This window comes from Vigna umbellata, chromosome 9 (assembly GCF_029865625.1).
Source record: "Vigna umbellata cultivar VRB3 chromosome 9, Vumbellata_1.0, whole genome shotgun sequence".
In the NCBI taxonomy this organism is placed as follows: Eukaryota; Viridiplantae; Streptophyta; class Magnoliopsida; order Fabales; family Fabaceae; genus Vigna; species Vigna umbellata.
This window is the reverse complement of record NC_142173.1, coordinates 7,727,433-7,740,370: the sequence shown is the minus strand read 5'-3', so window position 1 is coordinate 7,740,370 and position 12,938 is coordinate 7,727,433.

Here is a 12,938-nt window from a genome sequence, read left to right as displayed (position 1 = left end):
GTTAAGGAATCTAGGCACGGTAGTCTAGTACTTTGAGTGGTTCGAATACTCAAAGGAAATCTAGGTGTGGTAGTCTAATGTTAAGAGTAGTGCGAATACTCAAGGGAAATCTAGGCGCGGTAGTCTAGTACCAGGAGTGGTGCGAATACACAGAGAAAATTTGGGCAAGGTTTGCTAAGTACCAAGAGTAGTGCTAATACTCAAACCAGAAGTGGTGAGAATACTCAGTTATAATCTTGTGAAGATTATAGTGGAACCTTTTGCGGAGGAGACTGGACGTAGCTCAGTTGGAGTGAACCAGTATAAAAATACTTGTGCAATTATCTTTTCTCTCGTCTAAACGATCCTCTTATAAAAACCTGTAGTTGTGTTTTATTTTCAAGTACAAGAATCTTCCAAGCTAAACGATTACTTTTCATAAAAGAAGTTCTTACAAAAGGTTGCATTATATATTCTGAATAACACGATAAACACAACTATCATTTACTAATATTTATTAAGTCAAGCATCTAAGCATTAAAAGAAAAATCTTATAGCTCAATAACGGGTTATGTTTTAAAGGTACTTCAACAACTAAGGTATCCCACATCTCTTTTGCTTTCTTGAAAGCATGAAATTTCTTGTACTCTTCCTCAAATAAAACACACATTAGTGAGATATGAGCTCTAGAGTTAAGAAGGTACATGTTCTTTTTTTCATCAGACCATGAGCTTTTTGGCAAGGGCTCTCCCTCATTATCAAGAGGTATATATTTACCATTATCAACCACATCCGACATATCAATCTGACAAAAGGTCGGTTGACAACATATCCTTCATTTTTCATGGTTGCTAGGATCTTTTCCTCAAGTTTTATTAAGAACTTCCCCCTAAGGTAAGCTTTGATGCCAACTAAAATCATAAGAAAACACTAGAGTGGGGGGAGGGGGGGTCGTGAATAGTGTCTAATGTATTATAAGAGATAATTTAAATAAGATGTTTACATGTTGGTTTTTATGAAGTGCTTATATGGAAAACGTTTTAAAGAGAAAAGAAATAAAGCACAGATTTTATACTTGTTCACTCAATCCTAAGATACATCTAGTTATCCCTTAAGAACTCTTAATGGGTTCCAATAATCTTTACAAAAATTACACGAGTTTTACCTTTCCAAGTTTACAATGAGTACTAGCGTCGCTCATGGTTCACCTAGTTAACACGACTAGCCTAAGTTTAACACTCCTAGTTTACAACAAGTAGTAGCTTTTGGTTCACCTAGTCAACATGACTAGTCTAAGTTGAATCACTCTTGGTTTACAAGTATTCTAACCACTACTTGCCTCAACCTTAGACAATTGTCTAGACTGTTTAACTCAACTGAACTAAACACCAAGTGTTCCAGTTCCCTTCAAAATGTACAACACAATAAGTGTTATGAGAAAATATAAATTGATAACTCTCAAGGAAAGGATAATAACAATACAATCAAATATGAGATTTTGCTAAGCTCTTTATCTAGAAAAGATAGCTTCAAACGATATATGAGTAGAGTAACAACAAGCTTATTTTAGTGTTCAAATGATTTCTCTATTATCTTTCTTATCTTTTCTTCAAGCTTTTGTCTATTTATAACTTTTCTTGAGAGATGACCGTTGGATAGAGAGGTTGACTTTATGTAGAGTTAATAACCTTTTTAAGTGAGAAGTCATACTTAGTCTACTTAGTAGAGGTATAGTGCTTTGCCATAACCTTTAGCAAAACGTAGCTTGTATGATGTGTCAGAGCATAAGTCTTCAAAAGAAACATTCCCAAAATGTTCTTCATATCTCTCAACATCTTTTTCTTGGGTGTAGTGATTCCGATCAAGTCTTTGTACTTTTTGTGATCTATAAAAATATCAAGAACAAGGTATATAAGCGTCAAAGCACTTTATCATACATGCATTAAATTATTTGAACATTGATAAACATTAAGATATATTGCATGTTCAGAGCATTTTGTCATTTGTCAACTCATTAATAAATGCATCGTTTAGTAAAGCATTCAGCATATGATTATCAGATGGTGTAAAACATGAGATGCTTTTATATTAGAAAGCTCATTGAGATATGTAGTGTTTTGTGGGCTTTCGTTAGACGATACATATTGAAAGACATTTTTTGAATAAACATTGTTTGAATAAAATATATTTTAAGCTTCAATGTTAACAAAGAAATAGATGCTTTTATTAATAAAAGGCTTGGTTCTAAGATGTTGTTTGTTTAGACATTTAGACATTGTTTGTAAAACGTTGTTTGTTATACATATTGTCTATTACATTATTCTTTAATAAAGACGTTTTCTTTCATTAGACATTGTTTATAAAACTCTGTTCATTAGACAGTATAGTTTAAAAAATGTTATAATCTTTTTTATGTCTATAAAAGATGTTCTAAAATATTTTTCTCTTAAACGCTTTCTCTTTAAAATAGTCTTTCATTCAAAGAGATATTTCATTTAGAGCTTTTTGTTAAGCTTCAAATTTTGAGTTGCTAGACGGTCTAGTCTCTAGACAATCTTGTCTTAATAAGGCTCACCTATGTGTTTTAGAAATAGGATATAATACTTGCTTTTAGCAACTTGGTGACTTCTTTCTTAACAACCTCCATCAACTAAGGATTCAGTCTTCTTTGAGGAAACCAATATCTCCCTCTTGTGATCTCTTATAACCTGTAATAGTTGTTGTTCCGGCACATCAGTAAGCAAGGCAGATATAATAACATGGAGTTTCTCATCCCTCTCAAGATAAGCATATTTTAAATGAGATGATAAATATTTTAACTCCAAAGTGAGTGGTTGTACAATAGATGACAACATTTTACTACTTAAGATAATCTCATCCACCTTAACATCATAATTAAATGCCACAAATGTATCTTCTATTGACACCTTGTCCTCAATATCACTTGTTTTATAATTTTCTTTGTCATCTAAAATCATATATGACATTTTCAAAAAGGAAAAATCAAAAGATGAAGAAAATAGTTGAAAAAACATCTAAGAAACTAGAAGAATTTTTTTTACTACATCACTTAGTGAATCAATACAAAACAAAGAATAATTTTCAATTGGGTGCTTCATATTAAACTGCGCCTTCCTTCCATCTCTTACCTTCAGAGTTAATGATCTTGCATGCACATATATCTTGGTACATGCTATCATCATGAACAGTCTCCCTAAGATAATAAAGGTCAAACTCATTCCTTCATCATCCTTCATGTATAGGATCTAGAAATCTGCAGGTAAAACTAACTTGTCCACACGGACAAGCATGTCTTCAAGCACACCTTTAGGGTTAACTATGTTATAGTTGGCCAGTTGCATAACCACTATTGTAGTCTTAAGATGTCTTTGAGAAAGAGAAGTAAAAATTCATAAATGGATACATTTATAGAAACTCCTAAATCTAACAAGGCAATATCAAACTAAGTATTTTGTATCCTACCAGGAATATAAAACATATATGGATCCTTGCGTTTTCATGGTATTTTAATGGGTCTTTTAATCAAGCTTGACACATTTCTTCCTAAGTTTACAACCTCATTATCCCTAACAAAACTTTTATTTATACAAATTTCTTTAAAAACCTTGGTGTATTCGAGATTTTTTATTATAACATCTAGTAAAGGGATATTTATCTCCACCTTCTTGAAAGTATTCAAGATTTATTTATATAATTCCTCCATTTTCTTATTTTTCGGTTTCAACTGATTTGGGTATGGAGAAGAAGAAGAAGAATAATGTTGATCGAGGTCGTACCCGAGTCAAATTAATATGCAATAAAGTGTAATATAGACTAGGAAGTGACTCCTAGATCGTCTCTCAAGGACCAAATATTGGTTCAGTCATTAGATCGAACACTTGGTGGGGGGTTTTGTGGAAAGTTTTGTAGTATGAAATGCACTAAATTAAAACTCAAATTCAACACAGATTAAAAACGATTGGTCACTAACTCAATTACAATGCTTCCAATCACAGATTAGCAACAATTAAACACTAACTTAACCCCTAATCCAACACAAGCTAGCCAACTAAGCGAAGACTAACCATGCTTTCATAATTGCAAACTAAGTGAATGCAATGCACAAGTTCAATCAATTCTGCTCCATACAGTCCAATCAACTAAGCGAAGATTAAACACCAATTAGGAAACTGAGCGTATACCCAATCGCAAGCACAAACAGATTGAATGTTAAGCCCAATTAGAGTAGCAAAGTCACAATTCCAACTCCAAAATCTCAAGAAAACGATGCAATTTCGTTAATGACCAACCAAGCACACTTAAGTTATCATTAAAATGAAACCCAGACAACAAAACGAAATGGAATTACATCACAAAATGCAACTTAAATGGGCAAAACGAAACTGCATATAGAAACGTAAATGGAAGCAAGAAACGAAATTGAAATTGCACTTGAAAACGTAAATGATTCATTACAAAGAAAGGGAAAGAAAGAACTTAAACCCCCAAAGGGGGGGGGGGGGCTGGAAAACGAACCAAAGCTCCAAAACCTAAAGGAGAAAATGAAAATGAGGGAGGAGAAATTTCCCAAATCTGATTTGGGGTTTTTAAAATGACAAAAGACGAAAATGCCCTCTATATGGGCTTCTTACAAAATATTGACTAAAAATAGGCCCAAAAGTTAAATCTGGTCAAAACTAAAATAATTAAAATTACAAAACGAAATTAGATGACGTGTCAATCCTCTTGAACTCCCAAAATATGTTTCCACAATTGTCCTGCAAATAATAATTGGAATAATTAGGCTCAAATAATTCAAATTAATTAAAATAAGAATTATTAGTCAATTTAAGCCCAAATAGTGTAAATGAGACAATAATGGAGAATTAAACACAATTTACTAACACAATTCAGTGCGAAAAGCTAAGTGAATAGTACAAAATAGTGATTCATCAAATGTGTAGAAGAACTTTTAGAAGAAGAGATAGATGATACTAACTTGGAGTCATTAATGGGTGTAGGCATCTCAGGTGTAACTTGTGTTGGTTCACCTAATTCTTTACTTTTATCATTAGGTGTAACTTCATTGTTCTTATCTTCATCCTCTTAGGCACCCTCGAGGCCTTATACTTGCTTACCCATTCTTAAAGTAATAAGACTTATATTACACGGTTTGATCTCAATTTTTGTAGACAATTGAATTGATCCTTTAACTTTAAGTTGATTTATAGTAGCTTACATTTGCTCCATGCTCTTATTCATGTCTTCCATCATTCAAGTCAGAGTTATTCTGAGATGTTCTATTTCCTTCATAACTTGTGTTGGGCTAAAAAATAGTTCAAATGTTCCTCACAACTCTACGGTTGGATTAATCATGGTTTTTAGATCCATGACTTGTAATGATATGAGAATTCACAAAGAAGGTTAATAAGGCTTAAAGAAGGCTGCAATGGAGAATAATGCAAGGCAAGTTGTTTGTAAGTGGCTGGTTCACAAAAATGGCTTAGATCCTCTCAAGAGTGCAATAAAACAAGTAGTATAAAAAAGAGTTAAATCAGGTTTTGAAGCACATTGCAAGCATGAGTAAAACACACAAGAAAGGAATTTGGCTCAAACATCCACTACAAAAAAAATGGTATTTAAGGGAGGTTATTTTGCGGAGGTTATAAAAACCCTCCGCAAATTAATATGATTTAATTTGGTTGTATTGAATTGTCAAAGGCCTATTATAGCGGAGGTTTTAAGTTCTTTTTAAAGAGGTTCATAACTAACCCAATTATAATACATTTTTCTTTTTATTTTTTTTTTCGTTTTTCAGTCTTTTCCTTTTCAAAATTTTATCTTACTTTATTTTTTCTCCAAATTCCTAAACCTAAACTTAACTTCATCAAACACTTCCTTTTTCTCATGTTCATCTACACTCTTTGAGCCGTCTTCCCGTCACAGCCATTCTCGACCAGGAAAAGCGTAATGACGACCCGCTGTAAAGTGATGAGAAGGTGATCTTGTAGAGGAGCTTGATGTCGCCTGTCATGAAGGTGGTGAGGAGTTCGGGGTCAACGTTGGACTAGACGAGGGAGTCGCAGACTTGGGAGACGCATATACAGTCAAAGGGGCTTTCAGTTCTAGGTTTTCCATTTTTGATTCAAAACTCAAATCTTAAAACTCTTCCCCAAACCTCTCTTTTAGGTTTAGGTTTCATGTTTCAGAGGCTTTACCTTTCACTAGTGTCCTCAAATTCGTGAAATCATAAAACCCTAATCGAAGATGAGACAGTTCTCAAACGCCTCCGCACTTATCGCAGCCACAACGGTATCGTTTGGTGTTGCAACGCCTTTCCATATTGATTTCACTTCCAATTCAACTTTTCAAAATTGTCTCTCACACTGATTGTTAATGGTGTAGGATATTCTGGTTAACTCATAACAGGGAGTGGGGATTATTGCTGCCCTGTACGTGTTTGATGAAATTCCTAGGTTGAGTGCAATACATTTTTGTTGCCCACCATCGTTCTTCTAATAAGAAACGCATTTTTATAGTGTAAGTGATTTGTATGTAAATTTTGAACAATGCTACACCGTATTTTGGAAGTAGTGGTTGATGGGTCAGTAAGGGATGTATGGATCCCTCTTAAAAGAGTTCGTTCTGGAGAATTAAGACTTCGAATATCAATTAGAATGGATGACCAAGAAGGACCGAAGGTGTGCTATTCACTTTGAAATTAGTGATTCTTTCAACCATTTAGTCATTTTACTCACAACTTTTTTTCACTACTTGGATATTCATGCTAACAATTTTCAATGTACAGGGTTCGGGTTTTGGCTCAAGTAATGGTTGGATTGAACTTGTCCTGGGAAGGGATTGTTATTGTTTATCTCAAAGGCATAAGTGATCCATATGTGAGGGTACACTACGAAAACTTTAAGAAACAGACAAAGTTTGGAATACTTTATCCTTGGTTTGTTTTTCATGAAATTGAATGTCAATGTAAGAGAATTTGGTTTCTAACTTAGTCCAATGACATCATGTGTTTCATATAGCCTATCTCAACTTCCTTTAGAATTTCTCAATTTCAAACTTTATATATTATGCTCTGAAGAGAAATCTCTTACTTTTTTGTTCATATGTTATACCCTTGTCTTTATTATGATTTTCATTTTATGTTGCTATTCTAACACATTCTGTGAATTGGGGTTTACCAGATAAAACAAACGATGATCAAGTTCAGGTTCTTCATAGAGGATGGAAATCTTGAAGGACTCTCTAGAACATTGAGTAAGCAAAAAACTCTATAGGATACACAACAAGGTTATCATAGATCATGTCGATCGCGTCATAAAGTTGAAGACTTGTCATGAAGTTGAAGACTTAGAGTAGAATAACAACGTTTAAGAATAACAAGTTGTAGATAGTTGGAAGAAGATGATAATGATAATAAGATTTTCCTCTTAAATATTTATTTTTTCCAGCTTGTGTATTTTTTATATATTTATATTGTAATTGTCAATTAATGTATTTTATGTTAAATCATTAATAAAATTAATTTTGGTTAATTTTTGTGTACTTTTCAAATTTATATATTTTATTTATTTTAATTATTATAAAAAACAAATTTCACTAAATTAAGAAATTATAAATGTAGGTGGGTAATAATAAATAAAAGAGGTTTCAAACCTCCACAAAATAATAGTCACTAATAGAAGAGGTTAACACCCTCCACAAAAAAACCTCCGCAATATACCTCCGATACCAGGGGTCATGAAAAACCTCCGCAAATCGATTGTGGCGACTCTAACTGTGGGGGTTTGAAAAACCCCTGGAATTCATTTTGCAGAGGGTAAAAACCTCCGCAGATTGAAAAAAAAACCTCCACTAGATAACAGTTTTTTTGTAGTGATCACTAAGGTTAGTAAGTATAAAATTTGACCCGTTAATCAAATTTTTCATGAGAGTTTCGCTATGCATAATGCATGAACATGTCAATAAGGCTTAAACATTCTAATTAGAGATGGAGAATTCAAAAATTGTTCACAAATGCTTAAAAACGTATTTTTCAATTTAATGCTATAATGAAGACTAAACTAGGCTCAATCACAACTCCAACAAATATGACTAGAAAACAAACACACTGATAACTCCTCCTCCAAGCATCCTATGCACATGACTTTAAGAAAAGCTAGGTTGGTGTGGAAACGATGAAGATATGGAAGGAATGAAGGTTTAAATATGGTGATATAGAGGTGTAGAAGTGCTCTCAAGATAGGTTAGGCCAACTCTCAAGATAGGGTGGCTAGAGGAAACCTAAAGGTAAGCTCTAGCCTAGGTTGATTCACAAAGAAAGAAAGGTTTGGAGGAATCTTAATAGAGTTTCTTTACTAATCTCATGAATGATTTTACAAAAGGGGTGTTCCTCTATTTATAGGAGCAAAGGACAGCAAGTGATTTCCAAAGTAAGAGGGAAATTCAAACTCTAAAATTTGAAAAATGGAGCCAAAAGCTAGCATGCAACAAGTGTGACTTGCTTAAGTGGCAAGGTCACACCTCTCATGCCACGGGGCACAAATGAAGATGCAAAATTCTAGCCTGCTTTCCAAGCTAGCACACAACATAAGGTAAAAACCCTAGTCTATATGTCTCTTTCAAAAGGCCAAACTCCTTTAAGCACAAAACTACCTACTAGGCCCAAAAGCCCATCAAGGCCCAAAGAAAACCTTATACTACTTGGTCCAAAATATAAATAAAATAAACATATTCTAATACTTACAAACAAAGTTAGCCCAAAAAATGAGAGCTTGAGTTCACTTAGCTGTTAAAGTCCACTCTTCTTGTATACACTTGGTCATGGTTGGGGTGTTTCTCACCACTCTTGAGAATGATCTATCCTCATATTTGCTTGTTTCTCCATGACAACAACCATTTTTATTGGTTATGTTGTGTCTTCCTCCTTCAATATCAAAGACCATCCTACAAGAAACACCAAACAAAGTAAGTGTTATGTTAACAAACATCTAAACAATGTAGCTCCTAATGTTCATACACCTCTTATCAAGTAAATGATAAAGATATTTATTTTTAAGATTATTTTCATTTAGTTCCTTGTTCGTCTTATGTTGAATCCATGTAATCTTGAAGAGATTTCCTTTTTTAACACAAGATTTATTTTGGTCTTGGTTTTCTTCTTTAAAGGAAGAATTAAGATTAACCTTGATTGACACACAAGTCTTTGCCCCTTAGGATTATAACTCATTAGCTAGGGCATTCAGAAGTCTTGTGTCTTGTACCTAAACATTTGGAACATGTTGTTTTACTAGTATGCCTATAGGTAAAATTTTCTTTTTCTTCTTTTTCTTTTCTTTTCTCCTCATATTTTTTGTTTTCCATTTATACTTTATCATTTACCATTGAGATGGTGTTAAAGGATGAAGTGGAAACTTTTTCTTATTGTGAGTGAAGATGATATCGGTGGTGAAGCCATTAAGCATGGTTTTCTTATCAAATTGTTAAGGCTTCCCCAATAAGATGTGACAAACTTCCAAAGGTACTACATCACAAAACATATTATCCTTATATTTGCTTATGAAAAACTTTATCTTTACTTGTTGGTTCATTGTTAAGTCCACATATTCATTACGTTAATGAAGTTTGTAAGGTTTTGGATAAGGCAAGATAGTCAAAGCCAACATGTCAACCAATGAAGTTTGTAAGGTTTTCATGGTGTTCAATGAAGTTCTTGTTATGATGGGTCAAGCTTTGGTTCATCTTTGTCGTTGTTGGTTGGTCATGTAGTGCATTGTTGGTGTGGTGGGTATTTATTGTCGCTAGTTCGTCATTGCAGTGAATGGTGGTGTAGTGGGTCACATTCCTTCCATCACGCTCAAGTTGTTGTGGTGTGATAGGTCACTGATGCTTATCATTGTACTCGTGGTGTTTTACCGATTCGTCCTATTATGGTTAGAGGTAGGATTTGAACCTGTATTTACTATTGTTGAGGATACAAGTGTGTGATGATGCAAGTGTGGGACGATTTAATCCCTTCATTCTCTTTCCCTTGGCTAAATTCTTAGATGGCTCTTAGATAAAGACCCATTTTAGAATTAGCAAAAGTATGATGTTATGGTGATTAAGAAAACTCTAGGAAGATTCCCATTGGACATTAAGATAACCAAGTTATTTTAATGTGAAGGTGCACTTCCAAGAGTTCAAGAGAAGAAAAGAATGACAATTATAAGAAACTAAAAACAAGACACTAATGGAGCATAGAATAGTAAACATAAGTGACTAAAATGGAGAAAAGATGAAGTAAAAGAAGAAAGACATGAAAAGGGAGGGGATGTTAGGGTAGCATACCACTTAGGGGGGGTGCTAAGGCTCACAAACCCAAGGTAAATGGGGATGCTGCCAGTTCTAGTCTCAAAATAAGGCTGGAGGAAGAAGACACTCTAAGAAGAGCTCTCTCACAAAGGTGGTCAAATGTAAGTGTATTAACTTCCAAATATTCAACTCTTTCAAAAGTCTTGAAGAACCCCTTATATAGTTGAGGGTGAAGGGTCTCTTAGAAAAAGTACAAATACAAAGGGTGTACAAGTAAAAAGACAAACTAAGGTTTTATAAACTAGGTCTAAAGGAGGTGTCTTGAATGAGAAGACCCTAGCTTGGCCTTCAAGCCTCTCATGTGCACCCTTGACCTTCTTGAAGAAAAGGTCAACTCCTCATGCTTCTCTATATGTGCCTAGGTGTGATTGGCTCCAAGGATGAGTCTCTCCTCCTCTCCATGTAGTATTATTCCCCTCCAAGTTAGCATTAGCTTAACCTACAAAACAAACAACATGCTTAATGGTCAATAAGTCAGCTTAAGTCAACAAGTCAACCTAACTTAAATTAATACAAGAAATAGTCAACAAAAAGAAATGAAAAATAAAGACAAAAATGATAGGTGTCACTCTTCTTGAAAGGTCCTCTAAGGTTTCATGGTGAGTCATGGACTCATCACTCTTCTCTCTTTTCTTCTCTTTTAAAATCCTTTTTAACATAGGAAGTAAAGTGATCTTGATATCATTTTGAAAAAGATTTTCTCAAGTATTATTGTTCTACCTTTATGCATATTTGAACAAAATCATTTAAATCTCTACAATGTAGAAGCTTAACTCTATTTCTTATTTCAACATTCAAACCACTTAAGAACCTAACTATCGTAATGACATGCTCTTCTATGATTCCTACCCTCATAATGAACAATTCCATTTTCTGTCTATAGACATAGATATTTGTTGGAGCCTTTTGGGTATTTTCTCAACATAAAAAAAATCTTACTATCCAATATGTAATGAGTTTAAACATGAGAGTACAAAATTTGATTTATTAAATCAATGATATTTTTTCTTGATTTATAATTGAATGTTGGAATTTAAGTAATTATGTTTTTCATACAATACTTTGAGTAGAATTTTTTAAATGTTAGTGGCTAGTTCCAATATTTTAACTTTTTTATTTTTTTATTAATATTTAACTCACAAAAATAAGTTTATATTATCTTCTTTATTTATTTTTTTTCTCCATGTGTAGGGAAGGTTATATTATTTTCATTACATAAAATAGGTTTTCATTATTTTTGTAGTTTTTCATCACATAATTAATATATTGATGAAGATAGATAACATGTTTATTTGATTTTATTATTATTTGGAATTTTTCATATTTTATGTTTATTTATTCCTCTCGTGCATTTTGTAAGACCTTGGAAATTTAACACTGCAAACCATCTGTCAAATCATAATTAATACACCCCACGTCACTTGCTCAGAGTAATTAAAACGCACCCAAACCCCTCTGCGCTAATGCCAGGTGTCGAGTATGGAAGGTTCGAAAATCAGTAAGTGGGATGCAGGTGTCAGCAGGAGAATGGACGTTGGTTTTTAAACAAAACTGATTTTTCTGAAGTCCGCGTCACTCTCTGCATGCACTCATCTTCTCCAAAGACCCTGATCTTTCGAATTCTCCTTCTTCTCTCTAGAACAATCCCATCTTCTCTCTATTGTAACTCACCACCCTCTTCTCCGATCAACTTTCAGAAACCGTAGGAGCGTTCTCTGAGCTGTGAGCTACAAGTTGGACCGAACAGTTTCAAAAGCTGAAACTGGTAAGTTTCTCCCTTAGTAGTTCGTTCTTAGGTTTCCTGGAAAAAAAAACTAAGTTTTGGCTGCATGCTAGTGTGTAGTCTAAGTACCTCAACTTTCTTGTAGATAGATTTGATTGGAAGAGTTAAGTGGCTGTTAAGGGGGAAAACGTTAGCTGGTCGAGCCACACTTCTTATGTATAGAACGATTCAGTCTCAAATCCGGGTAAGGAAAGCTTATTTGATTTAATTGATACTGTATGTTTTATGAACGTCCGATATTGACTGAATGTATGAGATAAATGCTGATTGATTATGTATGAACGATCGCTGTTATAATGAATGAATATGGTATGCGTTGGTTGATATGTATGCTGATGGTTGATAAGTATGAATGATTAATGTGAATCATATAAAGTTTGTAAATTGATATTGAGATGAAGTTATAAAGTATGAAATGATATGTTGAAACTTGAGATTTGAAATAGATGAAAATCTGAAATATGAAATCCTCACTATGATAATATACGTTCGTCATCGTATGGTCTTATACCGTTCGGTTTTCTAGTAAAATGCCTAAAAAGGAATTATTTCATTTGGAAAGAATTCTGATAGAGAACGAACGTCCTGTGAAATACTAGGTTTGAGCGATCGGCTCAGCCTAGTGGTACCCGTATATCTAAAATTAAGTAATAATACATTATACCTTTATACTTTAAAATTAGTAACGCTCGGTCATCTACCAAACGTTCGTCATAAGTAGCGCTCGGTCTTATACCAAGCGTTCGTCCTAATTAATGCTCGGTCATCTACCTAGCGTTCGTCCTAAGTAGTGCTCGGTCTTATA